Here is a 15,676-nt window from a genome sequence, read left to right as displayed (position 1 = left end):
CAGTTTTTACAACAGACACAGAGGGATATAGGGAAGTGTGTCATTCAAATATTACATGCAAATGGAGACATGCTAAAAATTGCTAGGTCTAAAAAAGAACTGACAGCCTATCACTGGTACAGTGTTCTTACAGGCTGGTCCCTGACCTCTAAGGGCACATTGTCTATTATGTTTCACCCATTACTAGTTGTGTTAATATTGTCCTGTGTTTGCTTTATAGGAATGTGTTGTATGTGCTGCTGGACAAAAAAAAATGTTTGTTAAATTACAATCACAAGCTCAAATTGCCTCTGAGTATATTGCTATGAAACAGTTGTATAAAATATGACCTACACAAGAATTGTTCTTGAGGGGTCAAAAGGGTGGACATGAAGTAAAAGGATTTTATGTTTGTATTTTGTATGACTTAGAATGAAGGATAAAGAATAATAAGATAATAATGTAACATGTATTAAATGTATTGATGTATGATTTGACCATATCCTGCCAGCCACTCTTTTTGAATAGCAGAAAGGATTGGCCTTATGGGCCATTTGGTAAAGATGCATCAGCCGGAATCTGTGTCTGGGCTGATTTCAAGGCAGTGACAGACCTTTTTAGGGTCACCACTTTGTTGTAGGTTTAGTATTTTAAAATAAGTAAAAGAATGCAATGATTGTTTTTCTTTTGTATTGCAACTTGATGTTCCTGTTCAAAATGGTCTGTGTAAATTAATTCTGTTTTGTGTGTGAATAAGAAACGTGTGTTAAAAAATGAAAGCCATCACTGAACCAAATGTTCTACAAAAAATAAAATGGAAACAAACACAAGGGCGCAAGAAGGCTGCAACACTCCCCTATTAAAATACCAAAAAAGAGCAAATTAATGACTCTAAAAATAAAACAAACATCTAAAACAAAATAGCTGTAATCAAAACCAACATAAAATAACTCCCTAAAAAATGTAATAAAAAACAAAATAAAAAATAACAATTTAAAAAAAAAACAAGTACTCATCAAACAGCAATTAATTACAGCATAACAGTGCAAAACTCATTGGTCCCAATAAAGGAAAATCACTATAAAAACAGGGTGCCATGCCATGAAACTTTGGATTCATCCTGCCAAGACTTCCCCGGAGCATCATGTCGCAACCGACAGAACCTGGCTCCTCCCTACCGTGATCAACCTAGCTGGTCACCAGATTGATCAGGACTTTGAACTGGTAACTATAACATCAACTGGCGGGATAGTGTGCATGAGTGTGGTGTAATTGAATGCATATGCTAATTGTTGTATCTTCAATGAATGTGGCGTATTGCTTTTTCCCTTGAAAAAGATCCCATGTGCTTCTTATAAGCATAACACTGGGATACTCAGAGCATGGGGTTGCATCTTGGTTAATAGACGTTCATGGAACTACCCTCCATGAATTTATCTAATTCACTCTTTAATCCAGTTATACTTTTGGCCTCCACAACATCATCTGGTAACGAGTTGCACTTGTTGACTGCATTGTATGGTGAAGTACTTCCTTCTGTTTGTTTTATACCTGCTGACTATTAATTTTGTGTGGTATCCAAGATTCTTATGCTATGTGAAGGGGTAAATAACACTTTTCTATTCACTTTTAATATGTGTTGAGGAAGTTTAATCCATTGGAAAATGGCTAATCTCTTCTCTTCCTGTAGTGACAGCAGTGCAGTTCCAGGAGTACATGTGTGCTGGCACTGCAACATTCAAATCACCAAAAGGATTTAGATGCCCAGTTTACCATTCATTTTCAGGGCACCCAAATTCTTTAGGCATCTTGCAGAATCTCAGTCTTTGGTGTGCTTGGATGTTGCATCTCTCTCTGCCTCTCTCTTTCTGCTGTGCTTTCAAATATATGAGGGCCCACTAATCAGATGAGAAGAAGCATTTTCATCATCCATACATATATGTAGTGACTGAGTGTGGACAACACAAGCCAGGCTAGATCTGGAAATCAGCTGGTGATGACCATTCCACTCCCAGTCTCTATTCAAACCCAAGTTAATGGTATCTAGTTTGCATATTAATTCAAGCTCAGCAGTTTCTCATTGGAGTCTGTTTTTGAAGCTTTTCTGTTGATTAGCCTTTATGAGTGCCGCTGCATATTGAACGGATGTTTTCAGTGAAATACCCATGATGACTCCACAATGACTTTCTCCACTGGAGAAAGAACCCAGGAGTCCTGGATTTCCATTCCTCTTACTCAAAACACTTCACCCACTCCCCTCTGAGAGTTAGGAATGGAGCCCAGGAGTCCTGACTCCCTCCTCCCCGTCCCCACTCCCCATTTAGGTCCCAAATCCCCACCAGAAGCGAGAAGCAGAGTTGACAAATTTAAAATTGATGCAACTGAAATAGTGAAGGATGTCATAGGGACAAAAGTGACCTCCTAAGTGAAACTAGGACATTAGATAGTTCAAAAACCTTAAAGATCTTCACTTTGCATGGTAAAAACAGCTGCTGGCCCCATCCCCAGCTTGGCGTCTCCATGAATTATAGCAGCTGAGGACGCTCATGGCAATAACAACCTCCCATGTTCCTGTAACAGCTGCTAGTCTTCAGAGACTCTGACAACTGGCTGGGCACATATGTAAATATATCTAGAGAGAGATGAGTGTGTCTGGGAACAGATGGATTGCTAGAGAGAATACAAATGACTGTATATGGGAGTGGATGGATAGAGAGAAAGCAGTTATGGTACCAATTTCCAGTACATCCCCTATTGTGGATGCACGTATAGCAGTAGACGTTGCTAGACTTGTAGTTTATTCCTCTGTGTTGATAGAAACAAGCTATACCAATATAAAAACCTTTCTACTGGTATTCCCTGCCCAAAATGGAAAACCCCAAACGCTTGCTGTTGTGAGTCACATCTTCCCATGTCTCGTGATAGAGCTCATGTGTGTGTTGCCTATATTTGAATTCCTTGCTTGTGTGAGTCTTGTGTGTCTCATGTTATGTTTCTTGTTTGTGTGTTTGTGATTTGTGGGAATTGGCCTCTCGCAGGGCTCCTCTTCCTTCTCCTTTGTGTTTGTATCTTTTATCAGTGAATTTATCTTTTGCGTGGTTGTGCCTCTCTCTTAGTTGTGTCAGTCAGAGTCCTGTTGGTCTCCAGTGTTGTTTTCTGTATGTGTTTGTGTTGTGTGTGTGTGTGTGTGTGTATCTGTGCATGTTCCTCTGAGTTTCTCATTCTACACACCACCCTCCTTCCTTTGCCTAGAGCCGATGGATAAGCAAAGCAAAACTCCAACCCAAATCAAACTGTTCCCTTTGAAAACTCAAACCTGGCTTTGGTCCCAACAGGAAGTAATTTATACCACTCATCTGACAGTCTCTCTCTCTTTCATTTTGTCCCTCCCCGTCTCTCTTTCTCCTTCTTTTATTATTAAAATTCCAAGGGCATCTTTCCAGAAATAGGGAAGACACCTAATGGCATTCAATGGGATTTCTCTTTTCAGAGAATCACTCTTATCCCACAGAGAAAGCATAACATATCACTTAGATGCCAGGATGTGCAATGTATGTCAGCACATCACCCCTTCACAAAGATGACTGGTACCTGCTGAGTGGGAGAGAACAATGTAAACGTCCCCCTCAACAGCTTGAGTCATGCCCCCCCAAGCACACCACCCCCTTAGCCTCAGTGGCTCCTCCTTGAAGCTCCCAAGCTCCTTGCTGCTGCCTCTCCCCATGGCCGTAACTTGCAGCTTGCCAGCTCAGTGAGCTGCCACACAGGGAGGGGGCCCAGCTGGCAAACCATGGCAGAAATCATGCCGGGGGGGAGGCATGCACCCCATGCATCAACTCTGACCCCTTTCCATGCTATTCCATATGCTCATGGCTCCATTGCCCAGTGATTCAAGCAGTAGCTCTTGCAATCAGGTAATGTGAGGGCCAGTCTTGCTGGAGGAGTTTGTTCTATTGGAAGCTGGCTACTAACCTTTCCTCCTGTACTGATAGCACAACTCCCCACATGTGCTCTGAGTGCCACCTTCAAATCACCAAATTAATTTAGATGCCCAGTTCCTCACTTCTTTCCACAGCATCCAATTCCTTTAGGCACCTGGGGGCACCAGCCTTGAGGGGCACCAACAGAGCCCTGGGGGATGGGAGAGTCCAGGGCTGGGATAGCAGGAACTGTGGGTTGGGTCTGAGGGGCACTGGCAGAACTGTGGGGGATGGAGGAGCTCTTGTAATAACTGGCCTGAAAAATCTATTCTGATTTTAAGCTGAAATGTGTAGACTAAAAATTCACGAAATCTCCAGTCGCAAATAACAATAAATGTTGATGGGAAAAGGTGCAAAAGTCAGAGACAGAGACTGAATTTGTCCAGACAAAGATACCCCCTGATATCACTCAAGGCTTCTGTTATGTCCATGTCTGGTAAACAAGAGAAGTGTGGGACCAGAAATCAGTAGACCAGAATTCGTGTGTGGGAAATTAGGCCTCAATGGTGAACAAAACAATGACGGGAGGGGCTATTCCACCAATCAGTCATTTTTGCAGTCCTTTAAAAAGGGCAAGTTTGGGAGAAAAATTAACAGAGGAGAGGAAGCGAATGGAACAATTACTTATGGAATGAAAGGGGAAGGAGCGAGCGTTACCATTGTGGCGGCCATCTCCTGGGAGCACGGGATACAGCATGACACCACGACCCAAGAGACATCCTGACCAGAGAGAGGGACCCAGCTGACAATTACACTTCCATCAGCTCTGGCTAAAAACCAGCCACCACCTGGGATGGTCTGCCCATGTGCCTTTTCCTCCCCACCTTCTTTTAGCTCTCTCCTTTTTCCTTCCATCTAACAGAAGTCTGACTTAGCTGGCCAAGACTGGATATTTCACGTGTTTCAGAGTAACAGCCATATTAAGGCAGCCGTCTTTATCCTCAAAAAGAACAGGAGTACTTGTGGCACCTTAGAGACCAACAAATTTATTAGAGCATAAACTTTCGTGAGCTCCAGCTCACTTCATCAGATGCATAGAATGGAACATATAGTAAGATATATATATATACACATACAGATAAGTTAGAACTTACCATACAAACTGTGAGAGGCTAATTAGTTAAGATGACCTATTATCAGCAGGAGGAAAAACTTCTGTAGTGATAATAAAGATAGCCCATTTAGGCAGTTGAAAAGAAGGTGTGAGGATACTTAACTTAAGTAAATAGATTCAATATGTGTGATGACCATTCCACTCCCAGTCTCTATTCAAACCCAAGTTAATGGTATCTAGTTTGCATATTAATTCAAGCTCAGCAGTTTCTCATTGGAGTCTGTTTTTGAAGCTTTTCTGTTGCAGAATTGCCACCCTTAGATCTTTTACTGAGTGGCCACAGAGGTTGAAGTGTTCTCCTACTGGTTTTTGAAAGTTATGATTCCCGATGTCAGATTTATATCCATTTATTCTTTTGTGTAGAGACTGTCCGGTTTGGCCAATGTACATGGCAGAGGGGCATTGCTGGCACATGATGGCATATATCACATTGGTGATGTGCAGGTGAACAAGCCCCTGATGGCGTGGCTGATGTGGTTAGGTCCTATGATGGTGTCCCTTGAATAGATATGCAGACAGAGTTGGTAAGGGGCTTTGTTGCAGGGATTGGTTCCTGAGTTAGTGTTTTTGTTGTGTGGTGTGTGGTTGCTGGTGAGTATTTGCTTTAGGTTGGGATGGGCTGTCTGTAAGCGAGGACTGGTCTGTCTCCCAAGATCTGTGAGAGCGAGGGATCATTTTTCACGAAAGGTTGTAAATCTCTGATGATGCTCTGGAGAGGTTTTAGTTGGGGGCTGAAGGTGACAGCTAGTCGCGTTCTGTTATTTTCCAGCTATACTCTTTGCCTGGCAGAAGACTCTGTCCTATCTCAGGGCCTCTCCTTCTACCCCTCCACCCCCACGAACATGATACAGTTCTGTGGTGACCTAGAATCCTACTTTCAATGTCTCTGACTCAAAGACTATTTCCAACACACCTATGAACAACATACTAACCCACAGAATCCTTCCTAACAACACTACGAAAAGGAGGATTCTGCATGGACTCCTCCTGAAGGTTGAAAAAACAGACTGGACTTCTATATAGAGTGCTTCCGTCAATGTGCACGGGCTGAAATTGTGGAAAAGCAGCATCACTAGCCCCACAAGCTTAGCCGTGCTGAATACAATGCCATCCACAGCCTCAGAAACAACTCTGACATTATAATCAAAAAGGTTGACAAATGAGGCGCTGTTGTCATCATGAATAAGTTGGAATATGAACAAGAGGCTACTAGGCGGCTCTCTAACTCCACATTCTAGAGGCCATTATCCTCTGATCCCACTGAGAATTACCAAAAGAAACTACACCATCTGCTCAAGAAACTCCCTGAAAAAGCAAGGAACAGATCTGGGCAAACACATGCCTAGAATCCCGACCTGGGGTAGTCTATCTGCTACCCAAGAACCATATACCTAGAAATCCTGGACGCCCCATCATCTCAGGCATTGGCATCCTGACAACAGGATTGTCTGGCTATGTGGACTCTCTCCTCAGGCCCTACGCTACCAGCACTCCCAGCTATCTTCGAGACACCACTGACTTCCTGAGGAAACTACAATCCATCGGTGATGTTCCAGAAAACACCATCGTAGCCACTATGGATGTAGAAGCCCTCTACACCAACCTTCCATACAAAGATGGACTACAAGCCGTCAGGAACAGTATCCCCGATAATGTCACGGCTAACCTGGTGGCTGAACTTCGTGACTTTATGCACCCATAACTATTTCACATTTGAGGAAAATGTATACCTTCAAGTCAGCGGCACTGCGATGGGTACCCACATGGCCTCACAGTATACTAACATTTTTATAGCTGACTAAGAACAACACTTCCTTAGCTCTCGTCCCCTAACACCCCTACTCTACTTGCGCTACATTGATGACATCTTCATCATCTGGACCCATAGAAAAGAAGCCCTTGAGGAATTCCACCATGATTTCAACAATTTCTATCCCATCCACCAACCTCAGCCTAGACCAATCGACATAAGCGATCCATTTCCTGAAAACTACTCTACTAATAAGTGATGGTCACATAAACACCACCCTATACCAGAAACCTACTGACTCCTATACTTACCTACATGCCTCCAGCTTCCATCCAGGACAAACCACGTGATCCATTGTCCACGGTCAAGTTCTAAGATACAACCACATTTGCTCCAATACCTCAGACAGAGACAAACACCTACAAGATCTCTATCAAGCATTCTTAAAACTGCTGAAGTGAAGGAACAGATTGACAGAGCCAGAAGAGTACCCAGAAGTTACATACTACAGGACAGGCCCAACAAAGAAAATAACAGAACACAACTAGCTGTTGAGGGGGGGACCTTTAAATGGTGCTCCCCCACTATCAGCAAGTACCAGTCATCTTTGTGAAGGGGTGATGTGCTGACATACATTGCACATCCTGGCATCTAAGTGATATGTTATGCTTTCTCTGTGGGATAAGAGTGATTCTCTGAAAAGAGAACTCCCATTGAATGCCATTAGGTGTCTTCCCTATTTCTGGAAAGATGCCCTTGGAATTTTAATAATAAAAGAAGGAGAGAGAGAGATGGGGAGGGACAAAATGAAAGAGAGAGAGACTGTCAGATGAGTGGTATAAATTACTTCCTGTTGGGACCAAAGCCAGGTTTGAGTTTTCAAAGGGAACAGTTTGGTTTGGTTGGAGTTTTGCTTTGCTTATTCATCGGCTCTAGGCAAAGGAAGTAGGGTGGTGTGTGGAATGAGAAACTCAGAGGAACATGCACAGATACACACACACACACACACAACACAAACACACACAGAAAACAACACTGGAGACCAACAGTGCTCTGACTGACAGAACTAAGAGAGAGGCACAACCTCATAAACGTCTGCCGTGGGGAAGGGATATATCTCGGGGGTGGCTGGTATCAGAGCAAACATTTTTTCACCATCACCAAGTGTACATTTAACAGAATGTTTGGCCATTACACCGGGCAATGGATTTCCACGAAAAGTATCATGAGATGCAAATATGGGTTCCCTGTAGATATTCAGGAGTAGAGGAAAGGCTGTGCATAGAGGGCAGCCAAGGGAATCTGCTTCTTCCTCTAGTCCCGCTTGTTGCCAATTATACCTGATAGGTCAGGCACAGTTCGAGTCTAGGCTGAGGCACACGAACAAAGTCTACAACTGCAGAGTTCCCAAAGATATAAAATTTATTACACTTGAGCATGGTGCCCCCCCTGCTAGTCAGAAGGGGACCCCACCGAATGCAGGTTATACAAAGATTATATACCTTTTAGCAAAGCATGTTGCCCTCGTGCATTGGAAACCTTAGCCAATAGACAAACCCTTTCCTTATCTCCCACCTATCCCTGCTAAGTACATTCCCCGTGCTAAACTATTACTTCAACCACACAACATGGTCCTAAAGCAATGCATCAGTAACCTTTCTTATCAGGATGGGAGGCCCACATCACAAGGCCAGGAGGCAGGGAGTTAGGAACAGACAAAGAAGAGAAACTGGGAGTCAAAACAGGCTGGAAACAAGGGGGAAGGTTTTCACAGGAATGCAGTATCTAAGGAACACTCCCTCTGGTGCATGATGTGCTTGCTTTTAGACAAAGGTGGGCCCCAAACCAAAATGGAGTCACATATACTAACTTTTCCTTAACAGTACCCCTCCCCCTTTTCTTTTGTAAGTCAGTAAGCTATATCGGGGCTGAGTAACCGCGATGCAGGTTTAGCAGTTGCTGAGAGCACATACTACAACATTATAGGCGTACAAAAAATAACACAAAAGCAATAACAGCCAAAATAATTAAATATAAAATATGCCGCACCACAGCTGATCTGGGTGATGTCCTTGCACCCCACAAAATTCCCCATAAAAACTGTATTTTCCATGCCCTTACGTCGTGACACACATAAAGCATAATTACCCTGGGCCACCATATCAATAGCCCATCTTTGAATCGTAACAGTTCAGTTAAATGTAATATTTACCCATAGCTTAGCTTGGAGTGTTCGGTTAAGAGCGATAGGTACCCCCTACCAACGGGACTCCCCCGACCCAAATATGTGGGGGTATGAATACAAATCCAACACTGCGTTCAATTTACACCCTGTTTTATGGCACGGGTTAAATTCAAAAAGCTATTGTCCGCCCATCCTTGTCCTGGACTTGGGAATAGGGAGAGGACCCCCCAGGCAAACCATACCAATGTCAGCATCCTCCTCTGTACCATAAAAAGAACTACATCACTAATGTAAGTCCAATAAACAGGAACACAAGAAGTCCTGGTGGGCTGTAAAGGTCCCAATGGCTGGAAAGCTCAGTCCATGGGTTGGTAGTGGCGTTCATTCGTGAAGTGGCTCGTCCGATGGCTTGTCAGGGTCATGTGGGGGTCCCAGCGCCAACTTAACGTAGCTTTGATGAATCCAGGAACCTTTACCTGCAACTTTTGAAGCAGAATAAGTACATAACAGAACCTGGTACAGCCCCTCCCACCGGGTTTCCAGGGAGTCAGTGCGGGGGATCTTTTTTACCATTACCCAATCCCCTGGTTTTAAAGAATGTACCTGTAACCCTAAAGGTGCTGTGTAAAACAATTGAGCTTCAGACTGGCTGTCAGTCAGCTCCTTTTGCAGTCTGGCAACATATCTGGCCAAAGTTTCATCTCCATCCAAGAGGCTAGCATGTGCAGGAACATAAATTCCCGGGTCTAAAGCTGGTCTCCGAAACAACACCTCAAACGGGGACAGGCCTAGGGGCATGCATGGGGTTCATCTTATGTGCCATAAGACTATAGTCAAGGCCTCTGGCCATTTAAGTTGGGTCTCCTTACAGAACTTCGCTACCATTGTCTTTATTGTTCGGTTCATGCGTTCCACCTGACCTGCAGACTGGGGGTGGTACTGAGTATGTAATTGTCGGATAATTCTCAAGCACCGGTACAAGTCCTCCAAAATCTTTGCAGTAAAGTGTGAGCCCCAATCTGAATCGATGACTTCAGGGACATCAAACCTGGGTACAATGTCTTTCATTAAAAACTTTACCACAGATCTTGCGTCTGCCTTTCTGGTTGGTATTGCTTCAGGCCATCCGGAAAGTTGATCCACTATGACAAGGAGTTGCTGAAACCCTGAGCTTTTAGGCATTTCTGCATAGTCCATCTGCAAGCGTTGAAACAGGAAGTTTGCCCAGGGTCTCCCCCCCTTCGAGTCGGCATCGAGCTGAGTCTTAGCAGAGAAGGCCAGGCAAGTAGGGCAGGAGCCGAGAGCCCGCTTCACCGCTGGATAAACATGGGGTGCCGCCCAAGATTGTAGTACAGCAGCTGCCATGCCCTGGATACCAGCATGACCCAAGGAATGAAAATAATAAGCAGCTGGGAGTAGATAACTACGGGGGAGAATAGGTCTGTTCCCGATTCGCTAAACCTTATTGGGGCCCTCAGATCCCTCTCAGCATTTCTCGAAGCTCCTCTGAGGATACATCAGCATACAACAGCATCCAGTCAGCAGGCGGGAAGGGCGCATCCAGGGGGAGGGAAGTCGAAACCAGGAGGGGCTGTAAAGGCTGTAGGGACTGCAGCCTTTGTGGCACTTAGGACAGAAGAATCCCATGCACCACTACAGACTAGGGACTGAATGGCTCGGCAGCAATTTTGCAGAAAAGGACCTAGGGGTTACAGTGGACAAAAAGATGGATATGAGTCAACAGTGTGCCGTTGTTGCCAAGAAGGCCAATGGCATTTTGGGATGTATAAGTAGGGGCATTGCCAGCAGATCGAGGGACATGATCGTTCCCCTCTATTCGACATTGGTGAGGCCTCATCTGGAGTACTGTGTCCAGTTTTGGGCCCCACACTACAAGAAGGATGTGGAAAAATTGGAAAGAGTCCAGCGGAGAGCAACAAAAATGATTAGGGGACTAGAACACATGACTTATGAGGAGAGGCTGAGGGACCTGGGATTGTTTAGTCTGCGGAAGAGAAGAGTGAGGGGGGATTTGATAGCAGCCTTCAACAACCTGAAGGGGGGTTCCAAAGTGGATGGAGCTCGGCTGTTTTCAGTGGTGGCAGATGACAAATCAAGAAGAAATAGTCTCAAGTTGTAGAGGGGGAAGGTCTAGGTTGGATATTAGGAAACACTATTTCACTAGAAGGGTGGTGAAACACTAGAATGCATTACCTAGGGAGGTGGTGGAATCTCCTTCCTTAGAAGTTTTTAAGGTCAGGCTTGACAAAGCTCTGGCTGGGATGATTTAGTTGGGGATTGGTCCTGCTTTGAGCAGGGGGTTGGACTAAATGACCTCCTGAGGTCCCTTCCAGCCCTGATATTCTATGATTCTATATGATTCTATGATTCAGCTAATGCGTTGCCCTGGGATACAAAAGTGTTGTGCTGCCTATGCGCATAACAGTGAACCACCCCCACCTGGCGAGGGGCCTGAATGGCATCCAAAAGGGCAGAAATTAGAGGGCCATTAGCGATTTTTGAGGCTGAGGAGGTTAAAAATCTCATTGTTTCCAGAGCTAGCCCGTAGCATGACAAACACCAAAAGCGTACTTAGAGTCTGTGTAAATAGTAACAGTCCTTCCCGAAGACAACAATGAAGCCCTGGTAAGCACGTATAACTCTGCACCCTGGGCACTGAAGGAAGATGGTAGGGGGGCAGCCTCGATAACGTTTGCTTGAGAGGTAACCAAATAGCCCGAGACCCGGTGGCCATCTAAATAGTACGAGGACCCATCGGTGAAAAGGAGTAAATCGGGCTTGGTTAAAGGGGAGTCAGCTAAATCTGGGCGAGGCTTACCATCCTGTGCGACGACATCCATACATACATGGTGAGGGGTACCGTCCCCCGGGAGGAGTAGCATTGTGGCTGGATTGAGGACGTTGCAGCGGCGTAAAGTAACGTTGTCAGCAGCCAACAGGATTAGTTAATATTTATGAGCCTTCTGTGGAGACAATGACTGTGTAGAATGTTGTTTTAAGAGAACCTCAACCTCGTGAGGGACCCAGACAGTCAGAGGATGCCCAAAACAATGGGTCATGACCGTTCAACCATGACAGCGGCAGCGGCAATGGATCGCACACAGGAAGACAGAGCCCCGAATGACAGGGTCCAGCTGCACTGAGTAATAGGCTGTGGGGTGTGGGCGATCCCCCAGGTATTGCAAAAGGACGCCACTGGCCATCCCCTGGTGATTGTGAGTGAAAAGAGAAAATGGTTTACCGTAATCTGGGAATCCCAAGGCGGGCGCAGAAATCAGAGCCTTCTTGGTGGATTCAAAAGCGGCTTCCATTTCTGGGGTCCAGGAGACAGGATCGGGGGTTGATGTTGTGGTGGCCTGTACTAGGGGTTTGACCAGTTCCCCAAAGGCCACTATCCAGGGTCAACAGAACCCCACAGCCCCCAGGAAAGCCCGTAACTGCTTTTTTGTAACCGGGCGTGGGCAATCCCGGATTGCCTGCACCCTGTCAGGAGACAGCAAATGCTCTCCGGGCTGAATCACAAAGCCTAAATGCATCCGATGAAGTGAGCTGTAGCTCACGAAAGCTTATGCTCAAATAAATTTGTTAGTCTCTAAGGTGCCACAAGTACTCCTTTTCTTAAAGCCTAAATAAATTACCTGATCTTTGCACAGCTGCAATTTGGATGGAGATGCATGATGACCCTTATTGGCTAGGGCAGTAAGCAAAACAACAGAGTCAATTAAACATGCATTATAATCAGAGGCAGCAATTAACAAATCATCCACATATTGAACTAGAACAGATGAGCTAGGCAAGACAATATCTTTTAAATCTTCAGTGAGAATCCAGGAAAAAATAGTGGGGGATCCTGAAAACACTTGGGGAAGACGCGTCCACGTTAGCTGCTGGCCCTTCCAGGCGAACACAAACAAATATTGAGAATCGGGGTGCAAAGGGATACTGAAAAATGCCACACATAAATCTATGACAGTGAAACAAGTGGCCGACTGAGGAATCGGTGTTAGAATGGTGCTCGGATCAGGGACAACTGGGTGGGTGGGCTATAACACAACCGTTTATAGCCCCTAGATCTTGAACAAACCGATAGACTGGACGCCTGTCCGGTCCCGGTTTAGGCTTCCTTACAGGAAGAATGGCAGTATTACAGGGAAAACTGCAGGGGACTAGAATCCCCTGAGTCAGATAGCTGTCAATAAGAAGCGAAATGCCCTCTTCCGCCTCCCTCGGCAAGGGGTATTGTTTTATGGAGGGAGGCGGTCCGTCCCTTGTTTCCAGACTAACTGGAACGGCTGATTTAAGAAGGCTTACATCGGTAGAAGTCGTGCACCACAAACTGTGTGGAACACTGGACAATTCAGAGGGGACATCAGGAACAGGGGTAACTGATGCCATAAAAGAAAAAAAAGCCGAGTCTGGGACGGACATGCGGAGCCCTTCGGGGGCGCAATATATGTGTGCCCCCAGTTTGCTCAGCACATCTCACCCGAGAAGGTTCGCGGGGCCCTCTGGCAGTACAACAAATCTATGTGACAACTTTAAATAACCAAGCTCAACAGGGACAGAGTAGGTTAGGGGAGCTGGGCACGGATTGCCCTCTATACCCTGCACCCAAACTTTGGTATTGGAAAGACAGCCCGGAACCAAAGTTAAAGTGGAGAGGGTGGCACTGGTATCTACTAAAAAAGGCACAAGCTGTTCCCCAATTTGTAGATAAATTTGCGACTGTAACCCCAAATCTCATTCCAACTCTCCCAAGGTTCCCAAAATCTCCGCCTCTAGTCACTGGAGGGTCAACAAGGTCCTGGGGAACGTTAGGGGGAAAGAAGGAATTAGTCTCTACCTGACTTTTCCAAGGAGCCCCTCGGGGAAGCAGGGGGCACTCTCTTTTCCAATGTCCCGGTTGTTTGCAGTAGTTGCAGTTCCCGTTTCTTCCCTCGTTCCATGCTCCTCCCTGACCCATTCCTCACCCACGACCCCTCCCTCCTGAACCATCCCGACCCTGCTAGGGCTGATTGCCAAAGGGTACCTGCTCTGCGGCTGCCAGCACACTAACCTCTTCCTTCTTCTGTTTACGCTTTTCTTTTGCCTTTTCCTCATCTCTGCTCTTGAACACAAAAGTGGCCATGTGCACTACTTCATGTAAGGGCTTTCCCAGCCAATCGAGAACATGTTTAGAGAAATACTTTTTTATATCTGATTTTGCTTGAGCGACATAAAAGGAAACCATCATAGGACAGTTTTCCTCCGCCTCAGGGTTTATTCCGCCCCCATATACGCAAACCTGTTTGGACAACCGAACCAAAAAGGCAGAGGGGGTGCTCATTAAGCTCTTCCTGGCATTTGCAAATTTTAGACCAATTAGCCATTTTACTACCAGCTTTGCATATAGCTTAGAAAAAGGCCATTTTTACCAGACTTTAAAAGGCCCATTTGGCCAGTCATATTGGGATTCCAATCGGGATCAGTCAGGGGCCAAAGAGTCCGGGTATTATCCTCCCCTGCCCAGCGCCGATTGGCATCCAGAATGGAATATTTCTCGTCGCGGTGAAAAGTGTGTCCAGGATTACCTGAGCATCTCCCCATGTAGGATTGAACGCAGTAAATACAGACTGAATGGTTTGCAGAACCTTCTCTGGATCGTCACGCAGGTGGGGCATCTGCTGTTGCCATATTACTAAATCGCCTGGGCTGAAGGGGCGGTGAACATGGGGGAAGACTAGCTGTTCACTGCCGTCCGCACCATGGCTAACATGGGGTTGTTGAACGAGGGGAGCTTGCAGAGCAACCCATGGGTCAATAGTGGGCCTGCACGGGTTGGGGGGTGGCAAGCAAGGAGATGACGGGCAAAAGTCAGAAAGCTGAGGGTAAGCCGGAGGAGGGGCAGAAGCAGGCATAGCACAGAGTGGGGCTGGAGACCCCTGAGATAAATAAGAAAAGGAGGAGGAAAGATGATGTCCTTTCACATGCGCATAAACCCAGTTGTCCCATACATACCAATAATCCATCTGGGCTGGAGCTTTGTCCTTCAGCCTTTTCCTAAATGCTATTAATTTTTCCCCAGCAAAGAACCCATCTGGTGGCCATTCGAGAGATGTTTGAGTTCTTAGTTCTGGCCACTCAACCTTTCACAAGATTACAGCTTTCTTTTTAGCTAACCCATGGGCACCAGAAATATTCCTCCAATTCTTGAGAATTTCAGCCAAAAGAGTCCCCTTACTTACACTCTTCCCATAATGTGCCACCTTATCGCCTAAGGAACGGCTCACACTCCCGCTCCTCGGAGTTCTCAAAGGTGAACTCACCCTGTGCCGGCTGGAGCCGTCCGAGAGGAGGAGTGCGGTCTCCCTCGTCGGGGTGAGCCTAGAGTCCCTTTGTGGTCGCCAAGAACTGTTGCGAATTATACCTGATAGGTCACACGCAGTTCAAGTCTAGGCCGAGGCACACAAACCAAGTCCACAACTGCAGAGTTCCCAAAAATATAACATTTATTACACTCGAGCATGGTGCCCCCCTGCTAGTCAGGAGGGGACCCCGAATGGCAGGTTATACAGAGATTATAGCATTTTAGCAAAGCATGTTGCCCTCGTGCATCGGAAATCTTAGCCAATAGACAAACCCTTTCCTTATCTCCCACCTATCCCTGT

At 45.8% G+C, this 15,676-nt stretch overlaps 1 long non-coding RNA gene across 1 annotated transcript; it reads right to left on the bottom strand.

Moving 5' to 3' along the window:
• Positions 1 to 3,634: 3,634 nt before the first annotated feature.
• Positions 3,635 to 14,182, bottom strand: LOC122456514. The gene is made up of 3 exons (XR_006275438.1): positions 14,086 to 14,182; positions 9,295 to 9,490; positions 3,635 to 3,644 (listed from the first exon to the last, which is right to left on the bottom strand). It is a non-coding gene; the product is annotated as an uncharacterized LOC122456514 (long non-coding RNA).
• Between the last annotated feature and the right edge of the window lie 1,494 nt (positions 14,183 to 15,676).

This window comes from Dermochelys coriacea, chromosome 13, assembly GCF_009764565.3.
Source record: "Dermochelys coriacea isolate rDerCor1 chromosome 13, rDerCor1.pri.v4, whole genome shotgun sequence".
Lineage (NCBI taxonomy): Eukaryota > Metazoa > Chordata > Testudines > Dermochelyidae > Dermochelys > Dermochelys coriacea.
This window is presented reverse-complemented; position numbering and strand designations above follow the sequence as displayed.